Source organism: Zootoca vivipara, chromosome 9, assembly GCF_963506605.1.
Source record: "Zootoca vivipara chromosome 9, rZooViv1.1, whole genome shotgun sequence".
Classification (NCBI taxonomy): domain Eukaryota; kingdom Metazoa; phylum Chordata; class Lepidosauria; order Squamata; family Lacertidae; genus Zootoca; species Zootoca vivipara.
The window spans coordinates 76103950-76121209 of record NC_083284.1 but is presented as its reverse complement, the minus strand read 5'-3'; the positions used below and the strand labels follow the sequence as shown (position 1 = coordinate 76121209).

Below are 17260 nucleotides of genomic sequence, written 5' to 3'. Positions count from 1 at the left end.
ATTCCACTGTTGAACAACTCTTACCATGTTCGGTCAGAATCTCCTTTCTTGTCATTTGATTTTTTTTTTAAAAAAATATTTTTTATTGATTTTACAAGATAAACATAGAAAACACATGTCAAATTCATTCCATCCTCTTCCACCACCCCCCACGAGCCCCCTCCTGCCACGAGAAGGTCCCGTGCCGGGTGGATAGCTGAAGGTGGTCCATTTTATAGTTGAGTTTATCCCCCTCCCCCTCCTCCCTCCCCCAGAGTCCTCTTCTGCCACCAGTGGGCCCTGAGTTACGAGGCAGGACAGAAAAGAGTGTCTGCCCAACTATCTATCCATACATGTCTACTAAAAAGAAAAAAGAAGAAAAAGCAGGAAAAAAACCCATCCCACCCTCCTCCTCCCCCCCAAAAGAAAAATAATCCCCTCCCCCCACAAAAGAAAAAAGCTAAAAAGAAGGAAAAAAAGAAAAAAGAGAAAGATATATATATATATATATATATATATATATATATATATATATATATATATATATATATCTGTTCATTCTTCATAAACATTTTTATGTATATGGGCTTCCCCTACCTCCCCCCTTCCATATTCGCATTTTTAAAACTCAGTTGAGCAGTTTTCTATTCATAATCCCCATTCTATTTTCAAACTTCCCAATCTTATTTTTGACATACTGTCCATCTTTTCTCTCTACTGAATTCTCTTTTAGTATTATTTCGTCCCCCCACCTCACCCCCGGGACCCATCCTGCCACGATGGGTCCCTGGGGGCAAGGAAGGGTCCGGAATAATTCTTTTTCCAATTGGACTCCCTCCTCCCCCACCACCCCCACCCCCGGGACCCCCCCTGCCACCAGGAGTCCCCAGAAAGCAAGGGCGAAACGAGAGGGGCGAAGAGCCCAATCGTCCCTTCTATTGTTCCATCCTTATTTTAATTAATTATTACTCCTAACTTCCCATAAAATTAACTATCCTTTCCTCCGTTGCCGCAATTTCTTTCCAAGTACTATACCTCCATACATCTAAATCCTTTTTACCTTCCCAATTTTTAATTTTTCCATTTATTCTCGGTTTTTTCTCCCCCCCCCGTCCCAGCCAGTCCCTTCCATTCCAGCAAGATCCAAAGTCCGCAGTCCAGTTTTTCCATCCTTTTTAATCCGTCATAATAGCAGAAACATCTTTCCTTTTTCATCCCACCCCCTTCCTAACATGTTTTACCACCCAAACAGTTCTGTTCCCCTGGATTTCTCCCTTTCTTTGAGCACTTGTTGCTTTGCAAATGCTCTGGTGTCCAAAAAAGTTCTGTTTTTTCCTCAATGCTGGAACTCTAGTCCCAAACCTTGGTATCTTCCTCTGACGTTTCCGTCTTAACTCTACTATCCTCAGTCTGTAAAATGTCACTGTCGTTCAGTTCATTGGCCTTAATGTCTTCTTCTAATGTTGAATTGTTGATAATATTGTCCTCCACTTGTGAATGTTGTTCCCCTTCTCGCTGTTGTAGTATGTCATGACACACTCTCAATTCCCAGAGCAGTTTCAGAACATCCTGCTGAAATCCAGGTGCATAAACTTTTGTTGACATTTTTAGACCGTATCAAGGTCAGCGCTTTCCTGAGAGAACGGGGATGGTTGCTACATAATTCCTCCATGAACCTTTAGCACAAACTGGCTGCATTGTTTCTTCTTAAATACTGTTATAATCTCCTCTAAAAACTTTTAAACAAAGTAGCTCACAAAGTCAGTTCAGTCTTTTCCTTTTCATTTCCCAACCCCTTTAACTCGCTGGTCTGTCAGGACCGCCGTCTCCGGAGAGGGATAAGGCTTTTCCCACTTTTAAATCCCGTCGTAGCAGGGGATTTTTTACCCTGCCTCAAGGGGAGAGTCTTTTTTTTAAGTCCTTGGAAGTTTCTTAATAGAAAATATATTTCTTTTCCCGGCTACGGCTATTTTTCGGCTGCTTCTTAAATCGATCTGTGGGAGGAGATAGCTTCCATTTTTTTAGGTCTCACTCCCGTTCCGAATTATAAACTAATAAAATACAACTTCAGTCCTTTACTCACGGAGTCCAATTTTTCCGGATCTTGTGTTTTGGAAGAATCTGCCGCTCACCACCTCCGGCTCGAAGCTTCACTTCACTAGGGTAACACTGACGTTCAAAATGGCCCCCGCGACTGCAACCCTTCGCTCTGGGGCTCTTATTAGAGCTCTCCGAAGACTTGGGGAATCGCCAAAATTGGGGCGTCCGCTGAACACTTTGTTCCCAGAACGCTCTTTCTGGGACTCTTTTGGGGCGCTGCGGCGCTTACGCAGCCTCCCCCCCCCCTAGCAAAGCTGGGCTGTCTCGGAGCTCGAGACAAACCCTGCCGGTCAGATCGGGCGACAAACCAGAAGCCTCCTTTCTTGTCATTTGAATCCATTGAATCCTACCCTCTGAGCAACAGAAAGCAAGCTTGTCCCATCTTTGAGGTGACAGCCCTTCAAGTATTTGAAGATGACCATCATATCACTGCTCATCCTTCTCTTCTCCAAGCAAAGCATATCCAACACCCTCAACTATTCCTCATACGGCCTTCTTGCAACTTTCAATATAACTAAAAAACAAAATGTAAAAATATCCCTGATCAATGAAGCCCAGGGTCCATCTATTACACAAAGTATGCGCAACTCTCTGGATGTTGGGCTCATAGCTCCAGCCAACATGATCAATAAGGATGATGGAAATTGTAGTCTAACAAGACTGGGAGGGCTTTTCCCTATCCTTGCATTGCAGTCTCCAGTATCCAACAGTAAATAGCCAAACTGTTTTGGGAAGTGCAGAACCAGGGTGTGAAGGTAGAAGCTCAGGCTGTTCTTTACTTTTTAAACTAAGTTATGTTTTACTGATTATAAAACCCCAGGATGATTGTTCTTTTGATCTAGCAAAAGGCCCCCGGCACTCTTGTGAAGTTGGTTTAACCCTTTTAACAGAATAGATGCAAGGAACTTGAAATTACCAATTAGTCGTAAGACTCCAGTTAATTCTTTTCCAGGAAGGACAAACTATTTAAGGGCGCTAAAGCAATTAAAACTTGAAAGAATAACCACTGTAAAGTTTTAATGGATATTTATGGCTGAAATCCTGTACAGTTATCTGGGAGTCTCATAGGACTTACTTCTGAGGGGTCATGCATAGGACTGTTTTGTGCCTGATCAAAAAAATTGATTCAACTCAGATGATTAGGGAATTGGCCTCAATGGACAAAAAAGAATTTATGCTATTTAGATTCATGTGCTTTCAGGTTACAAGGGTACATTTTCAGGAGTGCTCCAGATGTCACCGGACGACTAAAAATAGGAAAATGGCAAGATACTTGTCAATAACCCGGAAAGGCTTGCCATGCCAATCTTTTTTAAAAACTTCTGCAAATTGAAAAATAAAATATTTAAAATATTGAACTGGAAAGTAGACTCTATATTAGGGAAGGGGAATTTACCAGAAGTTAACTTTTGCCCTTGACCCTTCCTCCCCGACATGTTGATCGCACAGTGAATGTGTCCTTCCCCTGGCCAAGTTAATAACTCTTCAGGATGGTTCAGCTGATGTAACCAGCAATGTGATTACCTGGGGAAGGGGAGCTGCAACTGAGATACAATTGGTTCAGGTGGAAGTGCATTTTGTGTGAATTAGTGCCTCCATGTGCAGATGCTTCCCACACTGGTAGCAGGTGGAACTATGGCATGCATCCACAATGGATGCACAAGGTCACCTCTTGACCCACCTGTCCACATCCTAAGCTAGTGAGATCTAGTAACATGGAGGTGCAACGAAAGTTAATGTTCTTCAAACTATCTTTTTCTATCGTAGAAAAGACAGACCAAAAAACAAAACAAACCTCACAAATTAAGTCCATTTCACTGTCCAGCATGTACCAAAGGAAACTGCTTCAGCAAAATGGAGGCAGTGTCTGAGGTTCTTGGATACAAAAGGTGACCTGACAAAAAGATGTTTCACTGTGATCAGTGCTTTTTTTCTAAAAAGAATGTTGAGGGGTACTCTCGTTTTGACTCAAGAAAATCACCATTTTCTAGTTCAAATTGGGAGAAAATAAATATAGTAAATAGACAAAAGTACAAAGATTCACAAAATGTTTAGGGGTATCCATCCCCCCAGAAAAAAAGCACTGGCTGTGATTATTGATTTTCAGAAGGATTGGGCTACGTGTTGCTGTGATGTACTGTTATTTAGGGCAGCTGCATCTTTGTGGAATTAGAAGGACATGGTAGACAGGACAAAATGCTTCCAGCTGTTAATAATTCACTAAGGGAGTAAGGAAAGGTGTGTTTCCCTAGGCGTGGAAGCCACAGCCCATGAAGTGTGGGTAAGGACACATATTTCAGAGCAACCCACAAATCCACTGAAGGTAGATGGCAGGGCAGGGACGGATTTAAGGTGGTGCAGGTCATTGCCTCACACAGGACTTCCGAGCCAAGGGGAATCATAATATTAATATTAATAATAATACCCTGTTTCTCATATTTTAAGACATACCCATAAAATAAGCCATAGCAGGATTTTTAAGCATTCAAGGAATATAAGCCATACCCCGAAAATAAGACATAGTGATAGGCGCAGCAGCAATGCCGGGCGCGGCAGGAGGAGGAGGAAAAAAATAAGACATCCCTTGAAAATAAGCCATAGTGTGTTTTTTTTGAGGAAAAAATAAATATAAGACATGTCTTATAATATGAGAAACACGGTACCTGTAAGAGGCAGGGAGTACAGGAACCCCCCGCCTCTAATCAGGAGCAGCTCATCGACCAGCAGTCGTGAGAGCGCAGACTCAGCAGAGGCTAAGCAGGAAATAGGAAGAGGATTCAGGGCTCTGATACCTTGGAAGAGCCTGAGCACCACAGCCAGGAAATGAGGGAGAGGAGCAGGGGGAAAGGGAAAACATGGAGAGCAGATCTTTGCCCCCGGTTCCGGAATTGAGGAGACGACGGAAAGGGAGGAGACTGTCAGTTCCGCGTCTTTTATGTTGGAAAAGGGGGCGGAGAGGGGCAGTCCCGGATTCTGGATCGGACTGAGAAGACTTGTTTTCTGACACCACTTTACACTGTACATAGCATGCACCAATAAAGACTGTTTAAAGACAAGCGGGTGCAGAGTCGATACTCCAGAGTAGCCGTAATAACCTCTGACAATACCTAAGGGTTATATTTACAGGTGTCTACTCCAATTTTGGGGGCTTCCAGATTTTGGCGCTGTGGGTTAAACCACAGAGTCTAGGGCTTGCTGATCAGAAGGTCGGCAGTTCGAATCCCCACGACGGGGTGAGCTCCCGTTGCTCGGTCCCAGCTCCTGCCAACCTAGCAGTTCAAAAGCACGATAAATAGGTACAGCTACAGCGGGAAGGTAAACGGCATTTCCGTGTGCTGCTCTGGTTCGCCAGAAGCGGCTTTGTTATGCTGGCCACATGACCCGGAAACTGTCTGCGGACAAACGCCGGCTCCCTCGGCCTATAGAGCGAGATGAGCGCCTCAACCCCAGAGTCGGACATGACTGGACCTGATGGTCAGGGGCCCCTTTACCTTTACCTTTACTCAAATTTTGGGGGCTTCCAGATTTTGTCCTCGTTCAGGACACCATATTACCAAAGCCCGCCACTGGGCAGGAGATTAATACTTTATTCAGAATAATGGGCTAAATAGTGCCCCCCACCCCACCTAAATGTTATCTGATTGGCAGGGGATTGGCAAGTGGGTGGCCTCACCCCCTTGTCAGAGTGGCCTGCAAGAGATGGAGGCACTAAGGGTGTGATCCTAGAGTCTAGGCAGACAAATAGTGTGGCCTAGTATAACACAGCTTGTTTCATGAAAACATACAATCATTTGTCATAACACCTAGAAAAAGGAAACCAAGGGTCAAGATTCTCCAAGTTGTGCACACAGGGAAAGTTCTAGACGTTTGGCCTAATAATGGTAAAGAATAGAGCTGAAATATAATAATAATAATAATAATACCGGTAATAATAATAATAATAATAATAATAATAATTTATTTATACCCCGCCCATCTGACTGGGTTTCCCCAGCCACTCTGGGCGGCTTCCAACCAAATTTTAGAAACAATACAGCATCAAACAGAAGGCCCTCTGCCTGGTTCCCTGCAACCTGGCTTCTTGCAATGAGGGAACCGCCAGAAGACCCTCGGCGCTGGACCTCAGTGTCTGGGCTGCACGATGGGGGTGGAGACGCTCCTTCAGGTATACAGGACCGAGGCCATTTAGGGCTTTAAAGGTCAGTACCAACACTTTGAATTGTGCTCGGAAAGATACTGGGAGCCAGTGTAGATCTCTCAGGATTGGTGTTATGTTGTCCCAGCGGCCACTCCCAGTCACCAGTCTAGCTGCCGCATTCTGGATTAGTTCTAGTTTCCGGGTCACCTTCAAAGGTAGCCCCACATAGAGCGCATTGCAGTAGTCCAAGCGGGAGATAACCAGAGCATGCACCACTCTGGTGAGACACTGTGGGCAGGTAGGGTACCAGATGGAGCTGGTAGACAGCCACCCTGGACACAGAATTAACCTGTGCCTCCCTGGGCAGCTGTGAGTCCAAAATGACTCCCAGGCTGAGCACCTGGTCCTTCAGGGGCACAGTTATCCCATTCAGGACCAGGGAGTCCCCCACACCTGCCCGCCTCCTGTCCCCCACAAACAGTACTTCTGTCTTGTCAGGATTCAATCTCAATCTGTTAGCCGCCATCCATCCTCCAACCGCCTCCAGACACTCACACAGGACCTTCACCGCCTTCACTGGTTCTGATTTGAAAGAGAGGTAGAGCTGAGTATCATCTGCATACTGATGGACACCCAGCCCAAACCCCCTGGTGATCTCTCCCAGCGGCTTCATATAGATATTAAAAAGCATGGGGGAGAGAACAGAACCCTGAGGCACCCCACAAGTGAGTCTGAACACTCATCCCCCACCACCACTTTCTGAACACGGCCCAGAAGGAAGGAGCGGAACCACTGTATAACAGTGCCCCCAGCTCCCAGTCCCTAGAGTCTAGATGGTCCAGAAGGATGTTATGGTCAAGGGTGTCAAAGGCCGCTGAGAGATCCAGCAGAACTAGGAAAGCGTGCGCACGCACTTTCGCCGGCGACCTCCACTGCCGCGCACCGTCAACGGCATTTTGAAGAGGCGTGCGCGCTTTACCCAGCCGGCGTTTTACCCAGCCGCCCACTTCGCCCGCTCTGCCTTTCCCCCCTCCTTTTGGCGCACGCACGATGCTCTTCCTTTGGTCGTGCTTTGCGAGGTTCCCTGGCACTGACGTGGCCGCCGGGAGCCGCTATCTTGTGTGCCTGGGCGCAGTGAGGGAAAGAGAAGGTAGAGTGTGTGTGTAGGGGAGTTACAATAAAAACTTAGTTGGTCTTTAAGGTGCTACTGAAGGAATTTTTTAATTTTGTGTAGGGGAGGTGCAGGTAATTACGACTGCGGTGTGTACAGAGCACTGTGTGTCACGTGAATGTTCCCCCACTTCACTCTGCACCAACTGCACTCCTGGAAATCTGTTCCTGAGGGTTGGTGGACCTTGGAAATGATATGAGTTATAGTGCAGATGGAGGGAGTAGTTGGCAAAAATTGTTATTCCCCCCCTCCCAATCCTTGCATAAACAGAATAGAAGCTTAGGATTCAAATCATTGCATGGAAGAGTCACTCCATTAAAGTACAAGTTGGTGGCTCAATGGCCTGAAATTACTCTTAACACAGAAATAGAGCAGTGTCTGTTTTATTGCCACGTCAGACCTATAAATGACTCACTCTGAGACATGTATAATTGAGCAGTGTTATCAATGCCAAGGTATGCTTCAAATTTGCTAAGGAAATATGTGGCTAAATGGCAAAGTTGCTTTTTCTCACCAAATGAGTACCATAAAAAAAATATCTGGAAGGGATTTAGGCTACAATCCTAAACACACAGGGAATAACCTCTGCTGATCACAGTGAGACTTCCAAATGCATAGAATTGCACTATTAATTTCAATTGAAAGCAGGCACCATACTTATTTTTAAACCAGATTGTAAGTCAGTTACCACTGTCTGACTTTTGAAACCCTGTAAATATGAGATAACTAAAATCACTGGCTAACAAGGGGGGGGGTCTTAAAAATGCTTTTATTTATCCAGATTAATCCACAACCCATAATCTAATCGGTCCTTTGCTCTGATTAATTAGGTTATGGATTGTGGCTTGATCCAGATAAAGTCACGCATTTTAAGACTCCCTTGTTAGCCATTGATTTTAGGCATCTCATTTTAGGTGTTGCGGCTCCCAGTGTTTTTTTTTCCTTCGGAAACGGGTCCAAGTGGCTCTTTTCGTCTTAAAGGTTGCAGCCCCCTGTTCTAGACGGTCCAGAAGGATGTTATGGTCAATAGTGTCAAAGTCCGCTGAGAGATCCAGCAGAACTAGGAAACAGCTCTCACTGGAGATCATCGAACAGCGCGACCAAGGCAGTTTCAGTCCCATGGTGAGGCCTGAATCCCGATTGGAAGGGATCCAAATGGTCCGCATCTTCCAGGCGTACTTGGAGTTGTTCAGCAACCACCCACTTTCAGTGGATATGCTCATTTATTACAATTAAGTTTGCAGCAGGATATTAGATCCACTTGGTGATAAAAATAGTGCCATAAATCTGGAACAATACAGCCGATTCAGGAAATGGTTGGCTCCACAAATAAAGCTTGATTGCTGAATGCAGTTTTAATTTTTTTGCTGTAGGAAGATAATATATTGCTTCATCTAATTCTTTGGGTTGAGCACACATTGTAAAACAAAGGCATGTAACATTCTTTGCAATTTGCTTGTGTGCAATGATTCTGGTGTATATGAAGCACCCTGCAATGAAGAAAATAGATAAAAGTCAAATAAATCAAGTGCCAGGGGTTTATGGCGGAGCTTTCTAATCAATATCTCCAGCCAGTGCATGATCTGTGGAGAGGAAAGTACTATATAAGCAGATTCCTCTAAAATGGTTATCTGCTTGCATTATATCCACTCACTTACACAACCTGAATGCCATTTTTTTATTTAAAGAGAAGATCTAAGGTTATTAATTTTATGGAATGATGTGCTTGAAAACTGTTGATCTAATTATGAACAACACTAATTACATATAATGGGAGAAGGGTGGCGCTGTGGTCTAAACCACAGAGCCTAGGGCTTGCTGATCAGAAGGTCGGCGACGGGGTGAGCTCCCGTTGCTCGGTCCCTGCTCCTGCCCACTAGCAGTTCGAAAGCACGTCAAAGTGTAAACAGATGAATAGGTACCACTCCAGCGGGAAGGTAAATGGCAATTCCGTGCGCTGCTCTGGGTTCGGCAGAAGCGACTTAGTCATGCTGGCCACATGACCTGGAAGCTGTACACTGGCTCCCTTGGCCAGTAAAGCCAATATCTTCTATATTTTGCAATAAAGGATCGGGTGTAACCACCGCTTTGCTTTGAAATACATCTGATTGGTCTCTGTCATTTTATCTCCAGCCAGGGAACCTCATGGGGTCTTATATGGTCCCTGAACCCTTACGGAAAACAGGGAATTAATGAGAAATTAATTGTTCTTAACATCAGCATAAGCCTTTTTACAAAAATGCCTCCACAGCATGAACACGGACTCTCAACTTGTAGGGTGTTCTCCCCGCTCTGTAGAAATTTCCTCTTACCTGTTTTATTTGGGGGGTGGTTTTGGCAGCAGCCACAGCGGTGCAGGAGCGAAATCCTGCAAGAAAGAAGGTATATTTGAGGCAGGGGGAGACCTCAATGCTACACGCTGCTTTGAGGGAAGAATCCCTTAACAGGTGAATGGTCTGTCACAGACCAAACACCAGGGACGGTGCTTCAGATAAAGCAATAAAATCATGCCTAGCCAGGAGGATCACGCTTAGGCAGGGTTCTATGCAGAAAGACAGTCCTTTCGGTTGCTTGGGGTGAAGGACATGCCCTTTGCACAGGCTCAGAGGGCCCCAGGTGAGTTTTGGGTTTCCAAGCGTAAAGACCCCCCACAAAAAGGTGGAGGAGACCTGAGCGGAGCATCTCGCCCTCTGCACCCCAACGAAAGGCGGGTAGGATGCAGGAAAAGTCACGTGGCACACACCCCCTCGCTCCGGGTGCCAAAGCCCCTAGCTCTGCCACTGTTTGTGGCTTTCCCACGGGCATCTGGGTGGCCCCTGGGAGAAGAGGCGGCTGGGCCAGATGGGCCCTTAGCATGCTTCTGCAGGCCTTCCTTGTGTGTTTCCTAAGGCCCCCCTCCTTCCTCCTGTCCCATTACTGTACCTTTGAGGCGAGAGGCCCTCGTCTCGGCTCCAGTCCCTCCCAGGATGCGGCGGCTCCCAGGCTGAACCTTTCCCTCGCTGCAAAACAAACGGAGACATCAGCAGACGCTTGGCTCCCAGCCACGCTAGCCCCAGTCTGGGCCAGGAGGGTGGGGAGCTGGGAAGGGGGCATTTCCTCCTACCTGATCTTATGAGCTTCCCCCACTTGTCCTCCTCCATACGGGCATCATGGCTGTGTCCCGACCGGCCTGGCACAGAGGGAGCAGCCAAAGTCTCCTCCCTCACCGAAATAACTCTTGAGGTGGTTTTAATGGGAGGAAACCTTGGCTGCTGCTTCTGTGCCAAGTAGGGCCGGGACGGAGCCATGCCCGTACGGAGAGGGGGCAGTGGGGTAGCCATGCAAGGGTCAGGGGCCGGGAACCGCCGGGGTGGTCTCTCGCCCTTCATCCTGGGAGCCGGCGCTGGAGCCTCATCCCTGGAGGCGTGGCTCTGTGGAGAAAGCAGGACATCTTAGAAGAAGGGGCTGGGACGGACGGGCCAAAAACTATGGACAGAAGGTCAACTCAGAAGCCCATCCAGCTGTCTTGGTCGCACCAAATATTGAAAGGCTTCTCTCTCCACTTTCAGCGTCCTGGAGAATCCTGGCAATCCTGTAGTGTGTTCAGGGTGCTGGGAATGGGAATGGGAGCTGTCGGCAATGGCAGGTCCTTGACAAAGGACAGCTCCCAGGATTCCTTGGTGGAAGCCAAGACTGTGAAAGTGGTGGAAGAGGCCTTTGAAGGTCTGGTGTGGTGGATGCTCTCAACAGGAAGCCTGCCACTTTCATGGGGATTGTGTTCTGGGTATCGCACCTCAAATCAGAATCTCATAGGGTCAAAACACCTGGGGTTCAGGGCTGGGGGGGATTGACAAAGTCTCTTTTCCCGGACACCCGCCTGCTTTCTGCCCCCTTTCTGATAGATTTTTGGGCCAAGAACACAAAGCTAAATGGACACCAGTTAGATGCGCCAAAGTTCCAGGCTTTCTGTCATCGTCAAGGAATGAGGGACACATGCAATTGTGGACCAGTGGGGACTTTGTAAGGTCTGTGAACAAGATCACACTGCCGATCTCGCAAGAGCCGCCTCCTTGTGGGAATAAGGAAGCCCAGGGGAATCAGACCCCCCCAAAAGCACCTGGGATGAGGTGGCTTTCAAAGAGGGTGAGACAATTGCGTAGTGGAGAGGGTTATTGCAAGGCAACCCGGTTGGAGGGAGGAATGCTTATGAAAAGCACTTCCTGGAAGCCACAGGCGGGGAGAGTGTTCCTATGACCCCCAAACCAAGTTTCACAAGGACCCCTTCCTCCCTCCCTTCTGTCCCAGTCCCATTACCTGAGAGTCGCCACGTCTCTCCAGGGATTTGGCCAGAACGATGTAAACCTTGGGGAAAGGCTCCCTCCCTGGAAAGAAAATGGAGGAATGAGGAAGCGCCTGGCTCCCAGCCATGCTAGCACCAGCCTGGTGCATGGGACATGGGAAGGAAGCATCCCTATAATATAGGGCACTCAATTGGCATTTCCACTTACCTGAAGTTGGAGCCTTCCCCCCCTTGTTCTGGCTGGCCTCTCGCCTAAGGAAGAAACAAGCTCAGTTAGTCTGACTTGTTGGAGGAGTTCCAGAAACATATATATAGATGATGATAATATGTATATAGTTTGGGACCCAGGTGGTGCTGTGGTTAAACCACTGAGCCTCGGTGGTTCAAATCCCTGCGATGGGGTGAGCTCCCGTTGCTTGGTCCCAGCTCCTGCCAACCTAGCAGTTTGAAAGCACATCAAAGTGCAAGTAGATAAATAGGTACTGCTGCAGCAGGAAGGTAAACGGCGTTTCCGTGTGCTGCTCTGGTTTGCCAGAAGCGGCTTTGTCATGCTGGCCACATGACCTGGAAGCTGTATGCCGGCTCCCTCTGCCAATAACGTGAGATGAGCGCCGCAACCCCAGTTACGACTGGACCTAATGGTCAGGGGTCCCTTTACCTTTATGTATATAGTTTATTCCAAGGTTCATTATGGTAACTGAGATCACTAGTTGAGGTTGGCTAGGATCTCAGGAAGGACATATTCATGGGATGCAGAAATTACAGAAAAATATGGGCTAAGAAGACAAGGAGAGCCACTTCTTCCCCTGGTCCAGTTCCACACACCATTTCTGCTTCTGTCTGAAGGAAGGAATGACCGGGAAAGGGGGGGGGAATTCTGGGATTCATTTCCGCAGAAGCATTCCCAACCACAGCTGGATTGCCCAATGGGCAGAGCAGGCACCGGCCTATGGGCCAGGCAATATTGGATCAAAATAAATACCGTTTGTTTTGCGTAATAAAATTGGTTGATTAATATTGTTGGTTGGTAAAATAAAAAATGTATCAGGAGATCATTGCGAGGAGCCTAGCGATATTTTGACTGCCTAGAGGCCTCCACAGGTTTTAATCTGGAACTGTGCCCAACCAAGAGCCAACTTTGCTGCTCTTTCAAATGTCAAAGGCACCCTGTACACAGAGCCGTAGCTAGGTGATCTTTTTTTAATTATTATTTTTTACTTTATTTACAACAGAGTCCACAACAACTCATACATACAAACCCACCACCACTGACAATTTAATTATCTAAATTCAACTCCTATCCCCTTATACAAAGAAAGCATAACATAAAAACAAAAAACTTCCTTTATCCTGTAAATGGCCTCCTTATTTACTTCTTGTATACTGTTTCTTTTGTATGTGATTTTTACGAATTTTCCTAATTATGACTTTTAAAAACCGCAGTCTCCTGTAGAAATCAATCGCAACAACTCCAGGTGTATATTTGGGGGCACTCTTTGGTAAAGGATTCTCTGCATTTCCCCCATTCTTTTTGAAATTATTGTCTAGTCCGACACTTCGTGACCCCATGTACCAGAGCATGCCAGGCACTCCTGTCTTCCACTGCCTCCCACATAAATCTTTAATTATAGACATATTTATGGACCTATTTTAAAGCCCATTTTGTATTCCCCCCCCTCACATGTGCCCCTGGCGGGGGCCCACCTCACCACTCCCTAGCTACGACCCTGCCTGTACCACCCTACATTTTGGCACCCACCCCTCTTGTTCTTCCGCATTGTTTTAGCCCAGCGTGAGCGCCCCGGTCATGCCATCCTAAAACTGCCCCAGCCCAGCCTTGGGAGTGGATCACGACCCTTGCCCTGTCCAGGTGGACCAGAGAGAAACCCTCTCCATAAAACTACAGTATAGGGATATCTAAATCAGGCCTTCCTCCTCCAGCTAGCAAGACTTCCCCTGCTGCCACGGAAGGAAGGTCACAGCATACCTCCACATTTTGCTGGATTTTGCTGCACCGCTGGGCTGCTGCTGGGCTGCTGCTGCTGCTGCTGCCGCCTTTCCCAAACCATGGCCCTGAGAAGGAAGAAGGACATTGTACTCTCTAGGGGACAGGGGTCCTGTGGGCCGTCCCCACTCCCCAGTCATTTTCATCGGGGGCACAGTGCCCTCCCTATTCCCCCATCTTTTCTCTTCCCCCCTCCTGTCTGCCTTCCCAGCTCCCTCCCTCCCTCTGCTGCCTCCCCCCAGACACATCCCTCCTTCTCCTGCGCGGCAAAGAGCGGACAAGCATCAGCCCATGCCAGGCAAGCCAGTGGAGGCAGGGCCCTCCTGCGGGGGAGACATAGGGCCCCTGGGGGGGCAGCCCCCAAACTTCTGTAGGGACAGCCTGAGCTCTGGCGAGGGGGTCTGGCCAGCTGACCCAGGGAAGGAGGGGACAGAACAAGCACCCCTGCCAGGCTGCCCATGCCCACGTCACCACTGCTCCTGCCTGGGCACATGATGGCCCCACCCCTGGCTTGGAAGGAGGGGGGCGAGGGGCTGGGGCGAGACAGGCCTGCAACCCCCCAACCCTGCCCTGTTTCACTCAGGTCGGTGCCACGACCTCCCTGCACATGTGGGGAATGGATTCCCCATGGAATTAACCTACCACAACGGCCAAAGTTTCATTCTCCTTCCGGCGCCACAATAGGCTCTTAGGACCTAGGAGACAGAAAGGAAAATAAAAACAGAGGAAGAGGGAAATGTTCAGGAAATGTCCAGGAATCCCAAAGTCTAATCTCAGAGCCCCTGGCTTATGTCTCGCAGGAGGACTCAGGATCCACCCTGGACCTCAACCTTGCTCTGTTCCCTCCCTGTGGCATACTAAAGATTGTAAGCCCCTTGGGGAAAGGACCTTTTGATCAAGGGTCACATGCAGCAATGGTGCAAAGAAATAATATAAAATAAATCTCACTAGGCTCCTGCCCCGTGCAAGCTGAAGCCCGCTAGAAGCCTTTCCCTTAAAACACCTTCCATTTGGGACTCCTGGCTCAGGAAAAGGGGCTAAGTCTGCAGAGCTGCATTGCTGAGAGGCAAATAATAATAATAATTTTATAGCACTCATCTCCTCTGGGCCTCCTACCTTCAGAATTCATTTTTCAGTCTCTCACTGACATCTGAGAGGCATCCCCCTTGCAGGGCATTTTAAGGCTTGCTTGAAAAGCAGCACTTTGTGACCTCAGCTGGCAAACAGGGGCCAGGGTGCTGGGTTGCCAGGCAGCTGAATTAAGAAAGATAAAATCAGGGGGGTCAAAGTCTGCTGGGATGAGGCCACCGTGGGTCAGGCCAGAGGGTGTGGTTGGGGTGTGTGGTTGTGCCTCTCCTTGTTCTGCATCTTGCTCCCCCGCCCGTTCCTTTAGCTGCTTGAGAGAATCATAGCATGGTAGAGTTGGAAGGGATGCCAAGGGCCATCTAGTCCAACCCCCGGCAATGCAAGGATCCTGCCCACAGCCAGCCCCTGGCTGGGCTCCAAACTCCAACCATCTTCTTACCAGCCGGGTGCACAGACCCTTTGCCATTCTGCATGGGGTGGAGAAACATCTCTCTCCCCCTCAGGACATTGATATGAGAGCCACACCATGCAGGAGGGAGGAAGCTTGTTTTCTCCTGTTCCAGAGGCCCTCAGGACCTGAAGTCATAGCTTCAAGCTACGAGAAAGGAGATTCCGACTCCAGGAAGAACTTTCTGACAGCAAGAGCAGTTTGACAGTGGGAGGAAATCCCTCGGAAGGCGGTAGACTCTCCTTCCTTGGAGGTTTTTCAGCAGAGGTTGGGTGGCCACCTGCCATGGGTTCTTTAGCTGAGATTCCTGCATTGCAGGGGGTTGGACTAGATGATCCTTGGGGTCCCTCCCAACTCTACCATTCTATGATCCTATTATTTAAAGTGCATCCAATGAGCATTTGAAGCACAGGACATCCCCCAATTGATCCTGGGCATTGCAGCTTCCCTCTCACAGACCTACAAATCCCAGAACCCCAAACAAGCTACAATTCCCAGGATCCTCTGGGGGGAAGACACATGCTTTTTAGAACAGAGAGAAGAACCTGCAACTCACTTCCCCCAATTTCCAAGGAACCAGAAATGGGAAACTCAAGTGCTTCTAACAAAATGACTTCACAGAGCAGGGTGGATAAAATATTGCTCCAAAAGTTGGGTGCCTCCCCTGGATGTACATTTCCAAAATATAAGATAAAAAACAAAATAAAACCTACATACAGCAAGAGTGTTTTGTGTTGTCTAGGTTCCTATTTGTTATGTGCAAATGGCTTATATACGGTATATATACACGAAGATTCTTAGGCCAATGAAAAATTCTATACAGTTCTGTACTCGCAGCCACTAGTCACACGACCCTTATAGGAATGGGAGAAATGAAATTGTATAATTATGTTTTGTGGCAGTATTCAAATATGCTGCATGCACTTTCATTAGTACATCAAATCTTAATCACCAGAATAGGCTTCATGTTCTCAGAACGTCAATTGCATGAACCATATCCATGCATGAACCATGGTGGGCAGTATGAACAAGCAAGGGATCAACTGATCAAACCCTTACTAGCAAATTTGCCAGGAAAATCTTTTGGAAGATGGGTCAAATGATATTACACTGGCCGTGGCGAAGTTTCTTTCGGAGGTGACAAGAAACAAAGACCATTATGCTCTAGATCAGGGGTGGCCACCTCTCAAGAGACTCTGATCTACTCACAGTTAAAAACTGGGAGTGATCTACCCCCTTTTGGGGGTTCAGGTCAAAGCTGTTGAGTTTTTTTAAGGAAGGGAAGCCCTGTTTTTTTGGGTTTAGGTCAAACTTGTTGAGCTTCTTTTAGGAGGGAGGGAGGCCCATTTTTGTTTAGGGCTTCAGGTCATAGTTCAGCTTTTTTTAGGGAGGAGGAAATTTTTGGGTGAGCTTTTTTTAGGGGTGTCAGCGATCTAGCAGTGATCTACCACAGCCAGCCAGTGATCTACTGGTAATCACAATCTACCTGTTGGACGTGCCTGCTCTAGATAAAAAATGACTGCCTTGGTTTCTTTCACTTGTTTTGGCTGTTTTAACCATATCTTGTTTTGAAACTGTTTTGTGGGTCTATGGGTCGCAATAAAGATATTTGATTTGACGCTTAATCACAGGATATCATGGGCTGGCTGGACACCCAGGAGTGATGGGAGGCACCAGCCGGGGAACCAGCGAGGGAAGCCCCCTGGGGAAGGTGGCTCAGAAGAGCCAGGGATTGATGGTGGGAAGAGGACAAGTGGTCAGAGGGAGGAGCAGACTGGGAGGGGTGTGTCAGAAGCAGAAGAGGTGACAGGGTTTAGTGAGCTGGAAGAACTTCCTGACAGTAAGAGCTGTTCGGCAGTGGAATTTGCTGCCAAGGAGTGTGGTGGAGTCTCCTTCTTTGGAGGTCTTTAAGCAGAGGCTTGACAGCCATATGTCAAGAATGTTTTGATGGTGTTTCCTGCTTGGCAGGGGGTTGGACTGGATGGCCCTTGTGGTCTCTTCTAACTCTATGATTCTATGATTCTCCCCCTGGCTCCTCTCCCTCCATGTCTCTT

At 47.6% G+C, this 17260-nt stretch overlaps 2 long non-coding RNA genes across 2 annotated transcripts; both read right to left on the bottom strand.

Moving 5' to 3' along the window:
• Nucleotides 1–7485: 7485 nt before the first annotated feature.
• LOC132592691 (uncharacterized) lies at nucleotides 7486–10619 on the bottom strand. The gene is made up of 4 exons (XR_009558222.1): nucleotides 10492–10619; nucleotides 10311–10387; nucleotides 9701–9756; nucleotides 7486–8878 (listed from the first exon to the last, which is right to left on the bottom strand). It is a non-coding gene; the product is annotated as an uncharacterized LOC132592691 (long non-coding RNA).
• Nucleotides 10620–11894: 1275 nt separating this feature from the next.
• On the bottom strand, nucleotides 11895–15215 carry LOC132592690 (uncharacterized). Its single transcript, XR_009558221.1, has 4 exons — nucleotides 14789–15215; nucleotides 14315–14367; nucleotides 13655–13740; nucleotides 11895–11919 (listed from the first exon to the last, which is right to left on the bottom strand). It is a non-coding gene; the product is annotated as an uncharacterized LOC132592690 (long non-coding RNA).
• Between the last annotated feature and the right edge of the window lie 2045 nt (nucleotides 15216–17260).